We start from the raw sequence: 19,101 nt of genomic DNA, 5'->3' as shown, positions 1-19,101 counted from the left end.
AAAATAAGTCAGAGAAAGACAAATAACATGTGATGTTGCTTACATATAGCATCTATAAAAGAAAAAACAAAACAAAGGGAACAGACTCATAAATACAGAGAAAAAAAGTGATTGACTGCCAGAGGGGAGGAGTTAGGGGCTGATGAAATGAATTAAGGTGATTAAGTTTTAAATCTCCAGTTATATAATGAGCAAATCTTGTGGTGTGATACACAGCATAAGCAATACGGTAATAATATCTTAATTATCTTGTATGGAGATAGAAACTAGACTGGTTACTAGACTTATTCTGGTGATCATTTCATATTTTTGCAAATGTTAAATCATTACGTACTATACTTACAACTAGTATAACATTGTACATCAACTTGGCATGCTGAAGTCCATGGGGTCACAAAGAGTCGGACACGACTGAGTGACTGAACTGAACTGAAACGTCAACTATATTTCATTTTGGGCTTCCTAGGTGGCACTAGTGGTAAAGGATCTGTCTGCTAATGCAGGAGACACTGGTTTGATCCCTGGGTCAGGAAGATCCCCTAGAGGAGGAAATGGCACTCTAGCACTCTTGCCTGGGAAATCCAAGAACAGAGGAGCCTGTTGTGCTACAGTCCATGGGGTCGCAAAGAGTCGGACACGACTAAGAAAGAGCACAGCACAGCACATACTTCATATAAAAAAGTTGCATAGCCAGAAAACTCTGTTCAGAATTAATACGAAAGTTAAAATGACATTTTGTTGAAACATGGGACAGGAATAGTTTACATTCCTATTAGTTTTATCAGTGTACAAAAAAAAAAAAAAAAACCTAGTAGAGCAAAATCAGGATTTCATATACTTTAGGATAAAAATGTAGGAATAATTTTATCTATTTATTGGAAATTAGTAAATGAGCACTTTGCAAAAATTATAGAATTCCTAGAATATTAACCAAATAAGAAGAGGTTCTGAATTTTTTTTCTTCATCAATTTTAATGTAAATATTGATTCCAAAACCTAGAGTTGCAAAAATAATAATAAATATTTTATCTCACCAACCTATTCTACATTTTCCCAATTGAACATCTACTAGAGGAAATGGCTTTGACAGATTTTACTCTTCATGACAATATCTGATATTACTATTATCTTGTCTTTTTAGTTGGTGATAATAGCTGTCCACATGTAGCATACCTTACACATGGCTCTTCTTATATTGTTTTCATACTTAATCCTCACAATAGCATTATAAAATAGATTCAAACAAGTTCAATTTTGCCCAAAAGAGAAGCCAAAACTATGATTCAGGCTTGAGTCCAAGGTTTCCACTCATACCTACTATGTTACACACTTTATCTTATAATTGAAAGTCACTCAGTTCTGTCCAATTCTTTGCAACCCCACAGACTGTAGCCTGCCAGGCTCCTCTGTCCATGGAATTCTCCAGGCAAGAATACTTGGGTAGCCTATCCCTTCTCCAGGGGACCTTCCTAACCCAGGAATTCAACTGGGATCTCCCACATTGCAGGCAGATTATTTACTGTTTCAGCCACCAGGGAAGCCCAAGAATACTGGAGTGGGTATCCTATCCCTTCTCCAGGGGATCTTCCCAATCCCAGAGTCGAACTGGGTTCTCCTGCATTGCAGGTGTATTTGTTACCAGCTGAGCTACCAGGGAAGCCCATCTTATAATTATCTCTGGAAAATTCAGTATTCTGCAATGACATTAAAAAGAGAGAAAGCTGGAATTTCCAGGAAGCTTAAGAGAGTGTATAGTTACCAACTTCCCAAATTATAAACTATATGAAATAATTTCAGAGCTATGAACATTTTATAGCAAAATTGTACCTCAGCATTACTTCAAGACTGAGAACGCTAAAACTGCAAAATGGCTTTGAGCAAAAAGAGGGAAAATCAATAATACTCAGCCCACAGTCAGAGGACTTTGTGAGGAGCAAATGCAGACTAGAAAGACTGTAACTTTCTAGTACTGAGGGTAGCAAAGAGGCCTAAGGGTGATTTGCAATGTGTACCAAAAGTTTAACACAACCCTAAATTTAAATACAGTAGGAAAGTATCCAGGCAGATCAGAGTTTGAACTATAATTAATAAGTTCCTAAATAAACTTGATTTAAAGGGCCAGAGGCAATTTAGAGCTAGGTGAAATTTAAAGGGTTTTACAATCCCTTGGAATATAGGCTAAAAGGAAGGAAGTATGGCAACAGGATGATGAAGGGAAAAACAAGAATAAAGGGAAATTTTAATGTCAGTGTCGTGAAAAATATAAGATAAACTTAAAATCAAAGATTCATGGCATTAACAACCCCTCACAATCAAAGTAAACAAAGAAAAGTAGCAGGATGCATGAGACGGGTGCTCAGGGCTGGTGCACTGGGATGACCCAGAGGGATGGGATGGAGAGGGAGGCGGGAGGGGGGATCGGGATGGGGAACACATGTAAATCCATGGCTGATTCATGTCATTGTATGGCAAAAACCACTACAATATTGTAATTAGCCTCCAACGAATAAAAATATATGGAAAAAAAAGAACCTGGACTTTGCTAGACTGACACTAAAGGGCAACATTAAACTAGACATTGTGTAAATCACCTCAATTCCATAGAAAATTAATAAGAGAACAGTAACATCGATAGATATTTACAAAATCAGGATGAAACTTCACTCATTAACTGAGTCAACCTTGAAAAAAATACCAGAAGCAAAATAAAACAATAAGTCTACACTGCCAAAGATCAAATACACTAAAATCACTCTGGAAGAAAATTTGCCAATTACTTACAAAGGTATTTTATACAATCCAGCAATGATGATCTTAGGTTTCAAGTCATTTGAAAACTTATGTTCACACAAAAACCTACACACAAATTTTCCTAGCAGCTTTATTTAAAATCTCTAAAGATCAGAAGCAGCCAAGATATCCTTCAATACATGAATGAACAAGCTGTGCTGTATCTGTATAATGGAGTACTATTCAGCAATAAAAATAAATGAGCTATGAAGCTACACAAACACATGGATGAATCTTAAGTCCACATTACTAAGTTAAAAAAAATGTATTTAAAAGGCTACATATTGCATTACTCTATTTATATGACATTCTAGAGATAGTACACAGATCAGTGGTTTTCATGGGTTCAGTGTGGGGAGGTCTGAATAGAGGAATCACAGATGATTTTTTTTTTTTTTACGGGCAGATAAACTTTAATTGTTGATGCATGATATCATGCACTTTTTGAAACTCATAATGCCTTATAGAAAAAATATTAAACTTTGATGTATAAATTTGAAAAATCTTTTAAGAGGTTGGAAATCCCAAGATGGAACAAACAGACTGTGAGAAAAGAATCTAACTTTATCATAAATGTATGGAACAACTTTACTGAAGGGGGTGGAGAGAAAGTGCTATTCTAAGTAACTTAGTAAATGAGCGGAGTCAGTAAAACTAAAGACAGGAAAAAAATGTATATAAGCATTGTAATCTAGTTAATAAAGTTGTTTCATATGAGGGGAACAGGTTAACAATTCTGAAACTGCTCTCCTTATATACAGGAACTGAACAATTGAGAAAATAGTAGATGGTTAAATCAGATTCCTCTCTGTTGGTTATAGACCAGCAAGGGGCAAAGGCTAAACATACTCATGTGATAGTGGGATGAAGTTGAAGATACCCTTATGAACTCATGCTTAACTTTAATATAGTTCCATTCCAGACATTCACATATAGAAAGCATCTATAGGTATGTGTATATGCATGGGTTGGTATAAAAACATGTATTTCCTCGCTCTGTCTGCTAAGTGGACTAGAAGCAATGATAGCTTGCTTGAACTCATAGTAATGAGCAAACCTAGTATACAATAAAAGCATTCTCCAATAAAAGGAAACAGGGCTCTTTGAAAAATATTTAATCATAGGGCTGGGATAGGATGTATGCAATAAGGTAACTGCTTTCTCACTCTCACCCACTCTCTTTTGTTTACTTGCTCTCTTTCACACACATGGGCTTCCATGGTGGCTCGGTAGGTAAAGAATCCACCTGCAATGCAGAAGACCTGAGATCAATCGCTGGGTTGGGAAGATCCGCTGGAGGAGGGCATGGCAACCCACTCCAGTATCCTTGGCTGGAGAATCGCCATGGACAGAGGAGTCCATGGGGTCACAAAGAGTTGGACACAACTGATCAACTTTCACTTCACACACACACACACTGATGGTGTATGCCAAAGGGACACAAGAACCAACTAAAAATATATAATAGTGGCCAAATCTGGAATAACTTGAGTAAAATTAATAAAACATCATTGGACTTGTAACTCAAACTATAAAAATTCATGACTCCATACTAAAATAAATGAATGTAAGAAAAGAGACAAATATCCTGTGCAGAAGAATTCCAAGTAATTTATGTGGTTATTTCACCCTCATGGAGATGGATCATAATCTGTCTCTCCTAAGTATAGATTGCATGCAGTGACTTCTTTCCAAAAAGGAGAATGAACACTCCATTGGAAAACATGACAAAAAAGTAATTCAGCTAGGTGGCTGAGATTAACATCAGAGACATAAGTCATGTTGTAGTATGTACTATTGATATGATCTGATGAAAATGGGAATTTTACCTTTATAGCCTTTCTCCCCCAAACCCCATAATTCCAGTACCATCATAAGAAAAACATCATTCACATCCTAATTATTGGATCAGCTACAAAATTCCTGACCAGTACTTCTCAAAACATTCAAGATAACAAAAAAGGAAGGAAACTTTGACCAACTATCACAATCAAGAAGAGCTTAAGGAGACATGAAAACGAAATGTACTGTGGTATCCTGGACGTGATCCTGGAAGACAGAAAGGGCATTTACTAAAAACCAAGGAGATATAAATAAAAGTAAGGGCTTCTTTTTAATAATTAATCAATATTGCCTCATTAATTGTGCTAGAAACATCACACTACTGAAAGACATAATTACAGAGGAACCTGGATATGGAGTCTATAGGAACTCTATACTATTTTCATAATCTGGCTGTAAACCTAAAACTCCTATAAAATATAAGTATATTTAAAGTAGAGTATGTAAAGGGGAACACCTAGTATTTAATAATTTTAGAGTAAAAACCTGACAGATACTCTTAACCAAATGACTGAGGTTAACATCACCTCACCAGCGCTAAATCACATTGATATCATGTATTCCCTAATACAATGGGATGAAGAGGTAACTTCACCTCTGTGGTGTCCCTTCTAAAGCTTCACAATTCTCATCTAATTGTGAGGAAAATATTTTCCTTTAAGTAAGAAAAAAAAATGTATGTAACAAAATACACATGTATCTATACATTTGTAAATAAATAAATACAGAAAGAATTTTTAAAAGACATTAAAGAGATGCATTATGTGCTGGGGTTGAGTTGTTGTTTAATTGATAAGTAATGTCTGACTCTTTGTGATCCCCTGGACTATAGCTCACCACTCTCCTCTGTCCATGGGATTCTTCAGGCAAGAATACTGGAGTGGGTTACCATTTCCTTCTCCAGGTGATTTTCCCAACCCAGGGATTGAACCCAGGTCTCCTCCATTGGCAGGTGGACTCTTTACCACTGAGACACCCGGGAAACCCACTGGGCTTGAAAGGGTAAAAGATAGAAATAAGAGGAGGAAGGCAACAGTGTAGAAAGCAGTCAGAGGGTATGATGCTCCTCTGAATGTAGCTGTTTTATATCATTCAATCTTAATGTTTCACATAACCTTCTAATACTAAAAAATAGTTAAAAACCAACTAGAATGGAAGACAAAAACAAAATGGAATATTGTTGTTGTTGTTCAGTTGCTAAGTTGTGTCCCACTCTTTGTGACCCCATGGACTGCAGCACGCCAGGGTCCTCTGTCCTTTAGTTAAAAAAAAAGAATCTATCTCTATTAAAAATAAATAAGTGGGAAGACCCAGAGGGATCGGGTTGAGAGGGAGGTGGGAGGGGTGATCGGGATGGGGAATACATGTAAATCCATGGCTGATTCGTGTCAATGTATGACAAAAACCACAACAATATTGTAAAGTAATTAGCCTCCAACTAATAAAAATAAATGGAAAAAAAAAGAATAAATGAAAAAATAAATAAATAAAAATAAATAAGTTAATAACACTGAAGTGGATGAGGAGGAAGAGAACTAATCTAAGTAACTCTGGAAAACAGTATCTTGGCCAGATACTGTGAGGATAAAAATAAGAGAATGTGCATGAATTCTGAAATCTAGTTAGTAAGTGTGTTTCTCATACGGCTATGGGTTAACGATTAAGAAATCACATTGTGTTAATGCAAGAAAATAAAATTTTCCTCTTAGAAATGTTAATTCTAGCATTGGGGAAAGAAAAGCTATATTGATCCCTGAATATCTTATAGTGTCAAAAAATTAAAAAGTGCGGCATAAAATGAGGTATTGTCAAAAGGACCCACAGAAATCCTAAAGACCAAAACTGAAACCAACTTAGCAAGAAAATGAATAAAGGCAGGGCTAAATTATAACCAGTAGAATAAACTCCTTGTGAATTGATACTAATATAACTAAGTGGACTAGAAGGATAATTCATTCTTACAGAAAAGTATCAATTAAAAAATACAGAAGGAAAAAAGATTACCAATAGGCAGGTACTACAGTAGTAATTTTTGCAGAAATGGACGTGAAAATCTGTGGGGAAAAGTTGAGGAAAAACAGGATGCTCTGGTAGTCTCAATGTATCTCTTCCAGACTTTTGTTAATTATTGATACAAAAGGGGAAATCCTAACTTTACACTAGGGAAACCCATCAAGAACTAACTTAACCAAACAATCAAGTTAAACATCAATAGTAATGAGACTATTTACACAATGAACCATTTAATATGATGTGCTGAGAAAGTCAACATCATTTCAGAAACATGCTTGAAAAAGGACATAATCTAATCATGAGAAAACATCAGAACAACCAAGCATAAGAAATATTCTCTAAAATAACTGACCCAGTAGTCCTCAGTAGTGTCAAGGTCATGGAAAAAAAATGAAAGATTGATAAACTGTCACAGGTTAAAGGAAACAAAGCAGAAAAAGAAAATAAATGCAATGTGGGATCCTGGGATGGATTACGGAACAGAAAAATACTTTAGTGGAAAAATGCAGGAAAACTGAAGAAATAGATATAGCAATAATAGTAACTGGAGATTATAATGTACCCTTCCCTCATGGCTTAGCTGGTAAAGAATCCACCTGCAATGCGGGAGACCTGGGTTCCATCCCTGGGTTGGGAAGATCCCCTGGAGAAAGGAAAGACTACAAGTTTATTGATCAATGCAGAAGAAGCACTTAATAAATTCTAATATCAACTTATGATAATAACTTCTAGCAAACTTCAAATAGATGAATTTGTCCCTTACTTGGTAAGCATTATTTAACAAAATCCTATACCTTGAACACTGGTAAATAATTGACAAATAACATTATTTTAGTTTCAAGTGTACAACATAATGATTTGATATATGTATACATTGTGAAATGATCAACACAATGGTGATATGATATCTCACTGTGGTTTTGAACAAATTTTTATTTGATGGAAATGGTTTAATTTATCTTAAGATTGGGGAAAGAATCCATATCATCAGCACCAGTATTTAATATAGGAGTGGACGTTCTAGCCAAAATAATAAAAAGAAAGGTATGAAATATTTAAAGTTGGAAAGATTGTAGGCAGAGAGCAAAAATAATTCTGAAATGACCTATGCCCTATTTAACCCTCTCCTTTTGAGTGTGGGCAGAACCTGTGAATCTAATAAACATCACTACACCGATTAAGTTACGCTGTATGACAAAGTTGAAGGGATTCTGATATGTTATTAAGGTCAATCAGTTGATTCAGCATTAATCAAAAGGAGATGATCTGAGTGGTCCTGATCAAATCAAGTAATCCCTTCAACAAAATGTCTAGAGGCCAGAGACTCTCCTGCTGCTTTTAAAGAATCAAGTTTCCATGAACTCTAGAGAACAATAAGAAAATGAATTTTGCCAAGCTCCACATGAGCTAGGAGGACTACACTAAGCCTCAGATGACACTGCAACCACAATCAACATCTTGATTTCAGTCTTGTGAAACTTGAAGCAGCAAAACCAGTTAGGCCGTGCCAGAACATTTAATGCACAAATCTGAGATAATAAATGTTTTCTTGAGCTACTAAATTTGTAGAAACTTGTTATGCAGTAAGATAAAAACCAATACAGGAGGGAAGAGATTAAACTGTCATTACTTACAGATGCTACAATCATTTAAGCAGAATCACCAATAGAATCAATATACAAACTACTAGAAATAAGATCAGTTTGACAAAGCACAACTTATAAAGATTAATAGCATTTATTACTTATCAGTGCTAATGAATTAATAAATATAATTAAATGTAAGATATAGTTTGTATTAGCAGTAACAATTTATAAAATATCTAGGAATTAGGATATACTAGGTCTGAAATAATCTAAAACAATGAAGAGCATACCATGCTCCTGGATGAAATGACTCAATATTAAAAAAATTATTTTTTTGCTAAATTAATCTATAAAGTATAATCCCAACAAAAATCATAGTTGTGTTTTAATAACAATAAGAATTACTAAAATTTATATAGAAAAATAGATTTATAAAAAAAATAAAGAAAAATAGATTTATAAGTAGGCAAATCAATTTAGAAATGACAAAGAATTCTTGCCTTCTGATATATTAAATAGACTGCAGAATCATTGTAATAAACAGAGTAGTACTGGTATAAGAACACATACTAAGCCAATACTATAATGGAACAAAATTAAGGAAATCACAGATAATTCACATATGCATAAGAAAATGAATATGACATAATGTGACAAAATTAATACCACAATCCAAAGGGGGGAAAATGAATAGTTTAGGAGATTATGTAAGGAATATTAAGCCATATCTATTAATAGTCTTAAAAAGATAGACTATAGATTCACTGAAAATGAAAAATGTAAATTAACTCATAGTAAATGTAAGAAAATATTTTTGTTCTCTAGGCCTGGGGAAGGCCTTTTTTATAATACAATTCAGAAGCATGTACAATAGAGCTAAATTTATGAAACTGATCATTTGATTTCTGTTCAATGAAGGAAACTATGAACAAAGTTAAATAGTAAGATAGCAGAACAGGAGAATTTATTTGCAATATTAAAAAGTACCAAGGGATTCACATCTAGAATATATGTGATTCTCCTAAAATTCAACAATAAAAGACAGGAATATAAGTAGATAAAAATGCAAAGGCTATGAACATTGAGAGGATGAATTCCAAAAAGGCTAACAAGAATACTATGTAATGTTCAATGTTATCAATAATCAAAGAAATGCCAATTAGGATACTGGCATATCACTTAATAACTATTAGACTAAAAAAATGTAGTAGGCCAAATATATGCACATATTGGCAGAGATGTAGGAACACTGAAATTCTAAATTACTGCTAGTGGGAGAGTACACTGGTGGAGACATTTTAAAAAACAATCTAGCACTATTTAATCATACATGTAATATGTATATAAACATATATGCATATACATATACACCCTGTGACTCACAAATTAGATTTCTGGGTATATAACATAAAGAAATTCTCACATAGGTTCATAAAAAGACTTGTACTAGTATATCCTTTGTCCTGTTACCGGTGGTGTTAGGGAGCTTGATGCAACTGAATGTTCACTATTTAATGAGTCAACAAAGTGATGAATGCCCACCATAAAATGTGATACCTAACTTAGAAGTAATAAATTAAAAGTACACATAGATATTCGGCTTCCCTGGTGGCTCAAATGGTAAAGAATCCTCCTGCAATGCAGGAGACCCGGGTTCAATCCCAGGGTTGGGAAGATTCCCTGGAGGAGGGCATGGAAACCCACTCCAGTATTCTTGCCTGGGAAATCCCACGGACAGTGGAACCTGTCGGGCTACAGTCCATGAGGTCACAGAGTTGGACACAACCGCATGCCTAAGCACAGCACATTGCACAACGCCACCTGGGAAGCCCCACCTACCCCATTCCCTATCAAAAGACAGGGTTTTATAGCAGCAGATCCTTGACAAAACGTTAACTTCCAATTTGTTTCTATGGGTTAAATTGTCATAAATGATGTATTCCAAAGACTCTATTTCATTACTGAGTGTATATTCCTAAAAAACATTATCACTTATGCTCTTAAGTTGTGATAGATTGTTTTTAATGGCAGAGAATTGGAGGAATCAGAGTTCATCATTGCTAGAGTAAAATTATGGTAGAGATATTCCCTGGAGTACTGTGCATCATTTAGAACAAGAGGTCAGACACAGAAACATAATCCCAGGTAGCAAATATAAGAAGATGATATATAATGAAGCACCATTTACTTAAACATTAAATGTATACATTTAAAATACACATTTTGTAATAATGCAAACGATCTCGGGTGGCCTTGGTCTACAACAACTTGGAGCTGGGCTTGGGGTCCCATCCAGAGATTGAAGCTGTATCGTGAGGGTGAGAACACCAAATTCTAACCACTAGACCAGTGGTCAGTGAAAAGGGCCCTGGCCCTTCAGCTTTGCAGAAAAGAATTTCCACAAAGACAGAAAGTAGTGAAACAAATAAAGCATTTAGTAAGAGGAAAAAGCATACAGTACATGTGGACAGACACACAGGAAGACTCAGAGGGAGTCCCTGAGTTGTGCCTTCTGGGCAGTTTAAATCACTTATATAGGCATTTCTTCCAGTTTTCCTTTAGCCAATCATTTTTATTTGCTTGGTTCATAGTCCATATTTGGTAGATCTCTGGATCTTCCCACATGTGTGCACACATCTAGTAGCCTAGATGGATTCCACCGAAGGTATCTGGGTAGGGTGGTATTAGTTAGCACCACTCCCCTTTGACTGTCAAGGAGCTTTTCTGTGCACGTGTGGTTAGGGAGGTCTCTTGACTTTGGGAATGAGAGATATTTGTTTCTGGGCAGGGCCCAGCCTCCTCCCTTAATTGTTCTATTCTAGGAATTTCAGTCCATAGGGAATGAATCTCTAATTGCTTTACCTTGGGGGGCCCATCTATCTCTCGCCTCACAAACAAGAATATACATTAAATAATAGGAATGGCTGACCATAGACTCATTAAATTCTCAAACTCCCTGAGCTACTTTTCTACACCAGGGAAGTAGAAACAATCATTGTAATGTAATGTTTTTCATAAAACTCAAAAAAAAGAAGAAATAATTTATGGCTTTTGAAATTAATTTCCTAACTCTCACCTGATTTTTTTTTTTTAGATTTAGCCCAAGATAATTGGAATACTTGGCTAAGACATACCTAATTTATTACAATGTGTACTGTTCTGTTACAAGCACATTCCAGAGGAATAACTATATTCTTCACCACCAAGTGATATTTATACAACACAACAGTTCTCTTCTAGGCACTAGATAAAAGAAAAAAGTTATATACTTAGGCATTTAGGCTGAGGAAAGAACCCAAGCAAATGAAGCGATCAATAAATAATATGTACAGGTATTTGTTATTCCTGCTCTTTGTCCTAGGGCAGCTGTGAGTAATTCACTACATTTTGGTACTTGTGAAGGGAAAATATCGCTTCTGCTGACTTTTTTTTTTTTTTTTCCCAGTGGGTTTTGTCATACATTGATATGAATCAGCCATGGATTTACATGTATTCCCAATCCCGATCCCCCCTCCCACCTCCCTCTCCACCGGATTCCTCTGGGTCTTCCCAGTGCACCAGGCCGGAGCACTTGTCTCATGCATCCCACCTGGGCTGGTGATCTGTTTCACCATAGATAGTATACATGCTGTTCTTTTGAAACATCCCACCCTCACCTTCTCCCACAGAGTTCAAAAGTCTGTTCTGTATTTCTGTGTCTTTTTTTCTGTTTTGCATATAGGGTTGTCGTTATCACCTTCTAAATTCCATATATATATGTGTTAGTATTACACGCCAGTCAGGATGGCTGCTATCCAAAAGTCTACAAGCAATAAATGCTGGAGAGAGGTGTGGAGAAAAGGGAACCCTCTTACACTGTTTGGTGGGAATGCAAACTAGTACAGCCGCTATGGAAACAGTGTGGAGGTTCCTTAAAAAACTGGAAATAGAACTGCCATATGACCCAGCAATCCCACTTCTGGGCATACACACTGAGGAAACCAGATCTGAAAGAGACACGTGCAACCCCAATGTTTCATCGCAGCACTGTTATAAAGCCAGGACATGGAAAGCAACCTAGATGCCCATCAGCAGATGAATGGATAAGGAAGCTGTGGTACATATACACCATGGAATATTACTCAGCCATTAAAAAGAATTCATTTGAACCAGTCCTAATGAGATGGATGAAGCTGGAGCCCATTATACAGTCTGCTGACCTTTGAAGGTGGTAATCGACTTAGCCCAGCAGCCAGGTAGTAATACAGGAAATAATGATACAGTCAGAGAATGTTTGCCTGCAACCAATCTCCAATGTTGTCCATCAGCAACCAGGCTTTCCACAATATCAATTTCATGAAAGTACAGTCACACTTAAATCAATCACTCAAGTAAATATCGAAGGCAAGCATTGCATGAGGCAACATAGTTTGAATAGGCTCGTTTGTTGTTATGAAAGTGTATATCATCAAAGAGTCTGGTTTTTGGCTTGCAGAAGAAAGAGCACTACATCCAGAACACTAGAACTCTGTCATCAAAACCGTCCAAAACTGCTGAGACAAAAAGCTATAGACTGAACAAAGGTAAACACCCCAATTTAGTTATTTTGCTTCAAAACTTCAAAAGCTAAACAATAGTATTGTAGAATATAAGTAATTCTAACAGCAGTGTTGAAATGGAGTGGATAGAGTTGTGATTGGAGGTTGTAGAGCCTGTTATCATCATGAAATTAGCAATCCTTCTTATCAAAAGGGGAGATTCTAAGATTAGTCTGACAAAAGTGATAGATGAAAAGCTAACCTCTAGTTTGAATACATAATAACTGTATAAGAACAAGAAGTTGGCAGAGTATCAAGCTAAGCATTGTGTTCAAGCAAAATTAATTTTCATAAACAACCAAATGTGGGTAGAAAGTGCAACTAAACTGAATCAAAGTGTAAAAATTCTATGCTATTCTATAATGCATGCATGTGTCATGGAGTATCATTCTCCAATTCACTATTATATGATAGCACAAATTATAGAGCATTGAATAACAACAAAACAGTGTGTGGAAAGCTAAAGAAACAGCATGATACTAGGCTCCCCAAGAGGATACCAGGCTTTGATCTCTTTGATCCCTGAGCACAGACAGGATCCAGGACAGTTTCATAGTCACCTGACGTAACCTATCTCAGTTTATACAATGGATAAGCAAAAAATAATTCAGAGGAGAAAGAAACATTGGTCAGATAAAATTAAAATATAAATAACATAATGAGAGGATTATATTAAATAATATCTGAGCCTCATCTTTTAGCACTTACTTGTCTACAATACTGATCCCTGGGTGTCAACTCTGTCTGAATTCTTTGCTTTATCAGATCTTATGATATAAGCTTCCAGTTGAAACATTTAGTACATTTTCCTCACCTGAGAGGGGTGACATGAAGACAGAAAACCAAAGAAATTCTGATGAGTGTGATCACATTTTATAGGTAAGTGAATCTAAGTCTAAACCATTAGCAGAAAATTCCTAAAGAGACCTACATATTAATTCTCTAACATCTATCTGTTTCAACAGACAGTCAAACACTTTGACACCCAATTTTATAATATACATTGATTTCTTCTCAAAGAGTAATTACTAGCATTCTAATTCCACAGGTTATTTTGAGAATGTTTAATCAATAAAAATGTCACCAGTGATCCAGAAATAACAGATGCATGCTGAGAAGGAATGTTGTTTTGCCTTACTCCTCCTGATATTTACCCACATAGATTATGTAATTCATCCAAGACTAAAAAATTGACTCTGATAAAGGCTCGAACATATTATCCTGAAAGTCTAAAAGTAGAAGCTAAGCCGGTCAGGAAGCCCTGCAGTTTTTCGATCTTGATTGATGACGTTCTTACCAGGGATAGCTTGCTGCTCAGAAGCAACTCTCATACAAAGAGTAGCCACGAATTGCATCCTCTGGCAACCAGATCCCATACTGTGAAATGCCTCAGACATGAGATAATGATCATGCTTCTTTTCTGTCCAATCACATTTTTCTAATGGAAATACAATAAAATATGAAGAGTATTCTGCTGAATCAAATTTGCAAAGGTCCATTTTCTCTTCACATTGGAAATATCCTAATTCTTCATAACAACATCACGCCTTATGAAACTGCAAATACATATAAGTTAAAATATCCATTATTCATGTGGAAGTCTAGCCAAAATTCAGTCGGTATAAAATGCAGTCATAAATAATGCTTACAACCTAGAATAACAGATAATAAACTATAGAGACACAAATCTATATGTACTCACAGATAGTAAACTATGAATCAATAAGCCACAGATTAAAAAATGCTTATGCTAAGCTTGTCACTTGATAAAATGTTGAATTATGTATACTTTTTATCATAATATTTTCTAAAATCCCAAGTTTGCCATAAGAAATATGGCAAACAGAACACAACTAACACCAGACTGGAGCTTATTTTAAAACATAAAGTTATGTTTTTCCAGTGATTTCCTAGTAAAAGATGTGATGAAAGTATACTTCTCTAGAAATTTTGAGAGATATTGCATTGAATTTATAGATTTAGGAAGAACTGGCATCTCCTATCCAGGAACATATCTATGTGTGTCCATTATTCAGGCCCATTTACATGTGTTTAAGAAAAGCTGTTTTTTCTATATAGAATTTGCACATACATTACTAGTTTATCTTAAATATATAGAGCCAAGACTCTAGTTGCAAACCAACTTAAAATAGATTAAGAAAAATTTAGAATTGATTAATTCATGTGAGGAAACAACAGAAAATTCAAGAGTGAGGCTGGTCTCCAGGAAGAATTAATACAGAGTGTCAAACATCCCTTTTTCTTTAACTATGGACTGCCTGACTCCCTTTCTGTCCCTCTCTACCCCTCTCCCACCTGAAACAAACCGCTTTTTCATGCGGCAGAGAATACCATCTTTACCTTATGTTCTGTTTTTATTGTATTGACATTAGCAAGCCTAGTATCTATTTTCAGCATTTGTATCACCTTTGCCAAACACTTTATTTTATACTTTTAAAGTATATCAACTATAAGCTGTAAGTATATTATTAAAAGGGAATCAGAGAATAACTCTTTAAATATTAAAGGAGAAAGGTATTACATTAGCAAGATAGTGAACTAGGAAGCTATAGGCCTTCAGTCTCTCATGGAAGCATTAAAAAAAAACCCTAGAAGTTGGTTAAAATCACCTTATAGAAGCTTTGGAAAATAGTCAATGTTCTATAAGTTGCAACAAAATAAATGCCCAATCAAGAAAAAGTGAAGTTTTTCTGTATGTTTTTACTTATACTGGAATCCAAAGAACAAAGGAAATGAACAAATGTAACAAAATAGAAACAGATTCACAGATACAGAGAAGAAATGAGTGATTAGCAGGGCAGAGAGGCAAAACAGATGAAGAGGATTAAGAAGAACCAACCACTAGATACAAAATAAGTTACAAAGACGTAATGTAAAGCACAGGGAATATAGTTACTGTTATAATAACTTGGTATGGAAAGTAACCTAAAAATATCAAGTTAGTGTGTTGTACATCTGAAACTAACATAATACTGTAAGTCAACTATATTTCAATTTAAAACAAATTTTAAAAAGTAAAAGCCATATTCAAGATGATGGGAAAATTTCTGGCATTTTTACTGGCCCTTGCCTTATTCTATCCCAGCACAGAGAAACACAGTCAGTAGGAAGCAGGAGCCCAGTTTATAATTCCCTCCCTTAAAGCAAAGGAAGCAGAGAAGACTAATTATTTGCAATGTTCTACCCTGTCTGGAGGCTGCCTGAGGGATGGGTATTTAGTTTGCCTGACTCAGAGGTCAGATGGGGAATAACAGCACAGTGTTTGTTTATTTTGGTCATACTTCTTTTAACTCTTTACTATATCACAGAGAAATATGCCTCATTCCTTTTACCAACCACATTGTATTCTAATTTATCAAAATATATGTAAAAATACACAGAATTCTATTTGATTTTCTTTTTAAAGAATTTGAGCTAGTATTTAAACCAGTGCAATGAACATCCTTATTTTAAGAATTATCTTATACACAGGAGTCTATAGACAAATAATTTTAAAAAAAGACAGAAAATATGTATGGAACTTTTTACTTAAATAGATCAGAATATTTTATGATCATATGGAACATGATTATCAATTCTAAATCCTTATAGAAACCATGAGTCTGCTAACCTACATGCATATAAAATTCAGATGAAACCAATATAAAAATACCACAAAACCTAGAAAAACCAAAAACGTAAAATCCCCATAGTATTATCAGGCCCCCTAAATAACCAAGTTTAGTTAATGACTCTGGGTGCCTATATTACATTCAGCACATCATGAAGAGAAACTTTATTATGTCACATAAATTCTAATCAAAGACTAGGTTTAGTTGCTAAGTTGTGTCCGACTCTTGCAACCCCATGGACTGTAGCCCTCCCGGTTCCTCTGTTCACGGGATTCTCCAGGCAAGAATATTGGAATGGGTTGCCATTTCCTTCTCCAGGGAATCTTCCCAACCCAGGAATCGAACCCATGTCTCCTGCATTGCAGGCAGATTCTTTACCAACTGAGCTACAAGGGAAGCCACCAATGAAAGACTAAGTAAGTTTCAAATATAAGTGAATATCTGAAGACAGAATTTGAGTAAAGAATATCAAATCATAGATACTGAAAAATTGAATGAAACTGAGCTATTGCACCCCAATGTTCATTGAAGCATTGTTGACAATAGCTAAGACATGAGAGCAACCTAAATGTCTATGGACAGAAGAATGGATAAAGATGTGGTACACATAAAAAATGGAATATTATTCAGTCATTAAAAAGAATGAAATAACGCCATTTGCTGCAACATGGATGGACCTAGAGATTGTCATACTGAGTGAAGTTAAAGAGAAATATTGTATGATATCGCTTATATGCAGAATCTTTAAAAAATGATACAAATGAAGTTATTTACAAAACAGAAACAGACTCAGAGAATGATCTTGTAGTTACCGTGGGAGAAGGATGGGGGGAGGGATAGTTAGGGAATTTGGGATTGATATGTACACACTGCTATATTTGAAATGGATAACCAACAAGGACCTACTGTATAGCATAGGGAACTCTGCTTAATGTTACGTGGCAGCCTGGATGGGAGGGGAGTTTAGGAGAGAAAGGATACATATGTATGTATTGCTGAGTCCCTTTGCTGTTCACCTGAAATTATCACAACATTGTTAATCAGCTATACTCCAATACAAAATAAAAAGTTTAAAAAAAGGAAAAAAGCTAACACAATAAATAAATAATGGTATCTTAGTAACATTATGGAGAAGGAAATGGCAACCCACTCCAGTGTTCTTGCCTGGAGAATCCCAGGGATGGCGGAGCCTGGTGGGCTGCCGTCTATGGGGTCGCAGAGTCAGACATGACTGAAGCAACTTAGCAGCAGTAACATTATCAATTTTTCTTCAAAATCCACTTCAATAAACCATAAAAACCATATATATAATCAAGTCCCTATGAAGGTAGTTAAACAATGTTTTGTAATTTCTTTAGTATTTCCTCATAAGCTGCAGCTAACTTTCAGATGCAATGAAGTCAGTATATCTTTGAACTCACAACAGAAGGCACATATTTATTATCTAGCAAAGTATTTGTAATATAAACATTGTGCTAACTAATAAAACAAACCCTACAGTTCTCTTAGCAAAATTAATCTCTCCATTCCCATGGAAAAATATTTACTGTAATTCTACAATTAAAACTTGGGTAACATTATTAAGCAATTTGTCTCTATCTTGTATAATTTTAAGTAAACTTTAAATATGCTGCAATGATTTCTTACTTTTTACTCTAAAGAAAATGATAAAAAGACTAAAACCATAATATCAAATCCATAGTAATGATATATATTTTAATTACCAGAAATTTGGAATTTGTAATTACTACAAAAAACTGTTTATTATATAACTCTTTCTTAAATATTTTCAAACATAGTATCTTACTTATTATTAAGTATTTCTTACAACTGAATCTATATTCTGCAAGTGAACATAAATTTTACAAAACAGAAATTGGGAGATATCAACAATAAGAGCACATCACCACTTGCGTCCAATAGTGGAATACGAGAAATTTGCGTTTCTTCACATCTTACCCCATCAAATCGTGCTACAGTTCCTTCTGATCATTATTTAAGGTGACCAAAAGCCCTTTATTATTGTATCAAACCTAGGTCTCTTCTGGTACAGTGACCCACATTACCAAGCCATGAATGTGTGTGCACATGTGCTTTATCATGTCTGACTCTTTTCGAACCCATGGACTGCAACCTGACAGGCTCCTCTGTCAGGCTGGGATTTCCAAGGAAAGAACGCTGGAGTGGGTTGCCATTTCCTCCTCCAGGGGACCTTCCCAACCCAGGGATTGAACCCACATCTCTTGTGTCTCCTGCATTGCCTTCGGCAGGTGCATTCTTTACTGCAGTGACACCTGGGAAGCTCTAAACACTTCTAGGAAATACTCCCTATAAGCTCCAAAGACCTTCAGAATTAAAATAGCTATTAAAAGGAATTCAATTCAATTGTTTTCAGATGAAGAAACTGAGATTTAGAAAAATAGTGGCCTAGGTTAGTGGTCTGGAACTAAACTCCAGGTTATGTTACTGAGTTAGATATTCTTTCCATTAAAAACTTTATTTCTTTCAAACAAACAAAAAACATTCTCTCCTAACATTCTCTTTAATACATAATTCTAAATAGTTTGCTTAGACTTTACAGTGTCCTACTTTGTCAATGTTCTATAACCCTACTGAAATCCTCTTTCCGATCCTCCTCATTTTGTCATATATAACCTTCTA

Source organism: Cervus canadensis, chromosome X (assembly GCF_019320065.1).
Source record: "Cervus canadensis isolate Bull #8, Minnesota chromosome X, ASM1932006v1, whole genome shotgun sequence".
In the NCBI taxonomy this organism is placed as follows: domain Eukaryota; kingdom Metazoa; phylum Chordata; class Mammalia; order Artiodactyla; family Cervidae; genus Cervus; species Cervus canadensis.
This window is presented reverse-complemented; position numbering follows the sequence as displayed.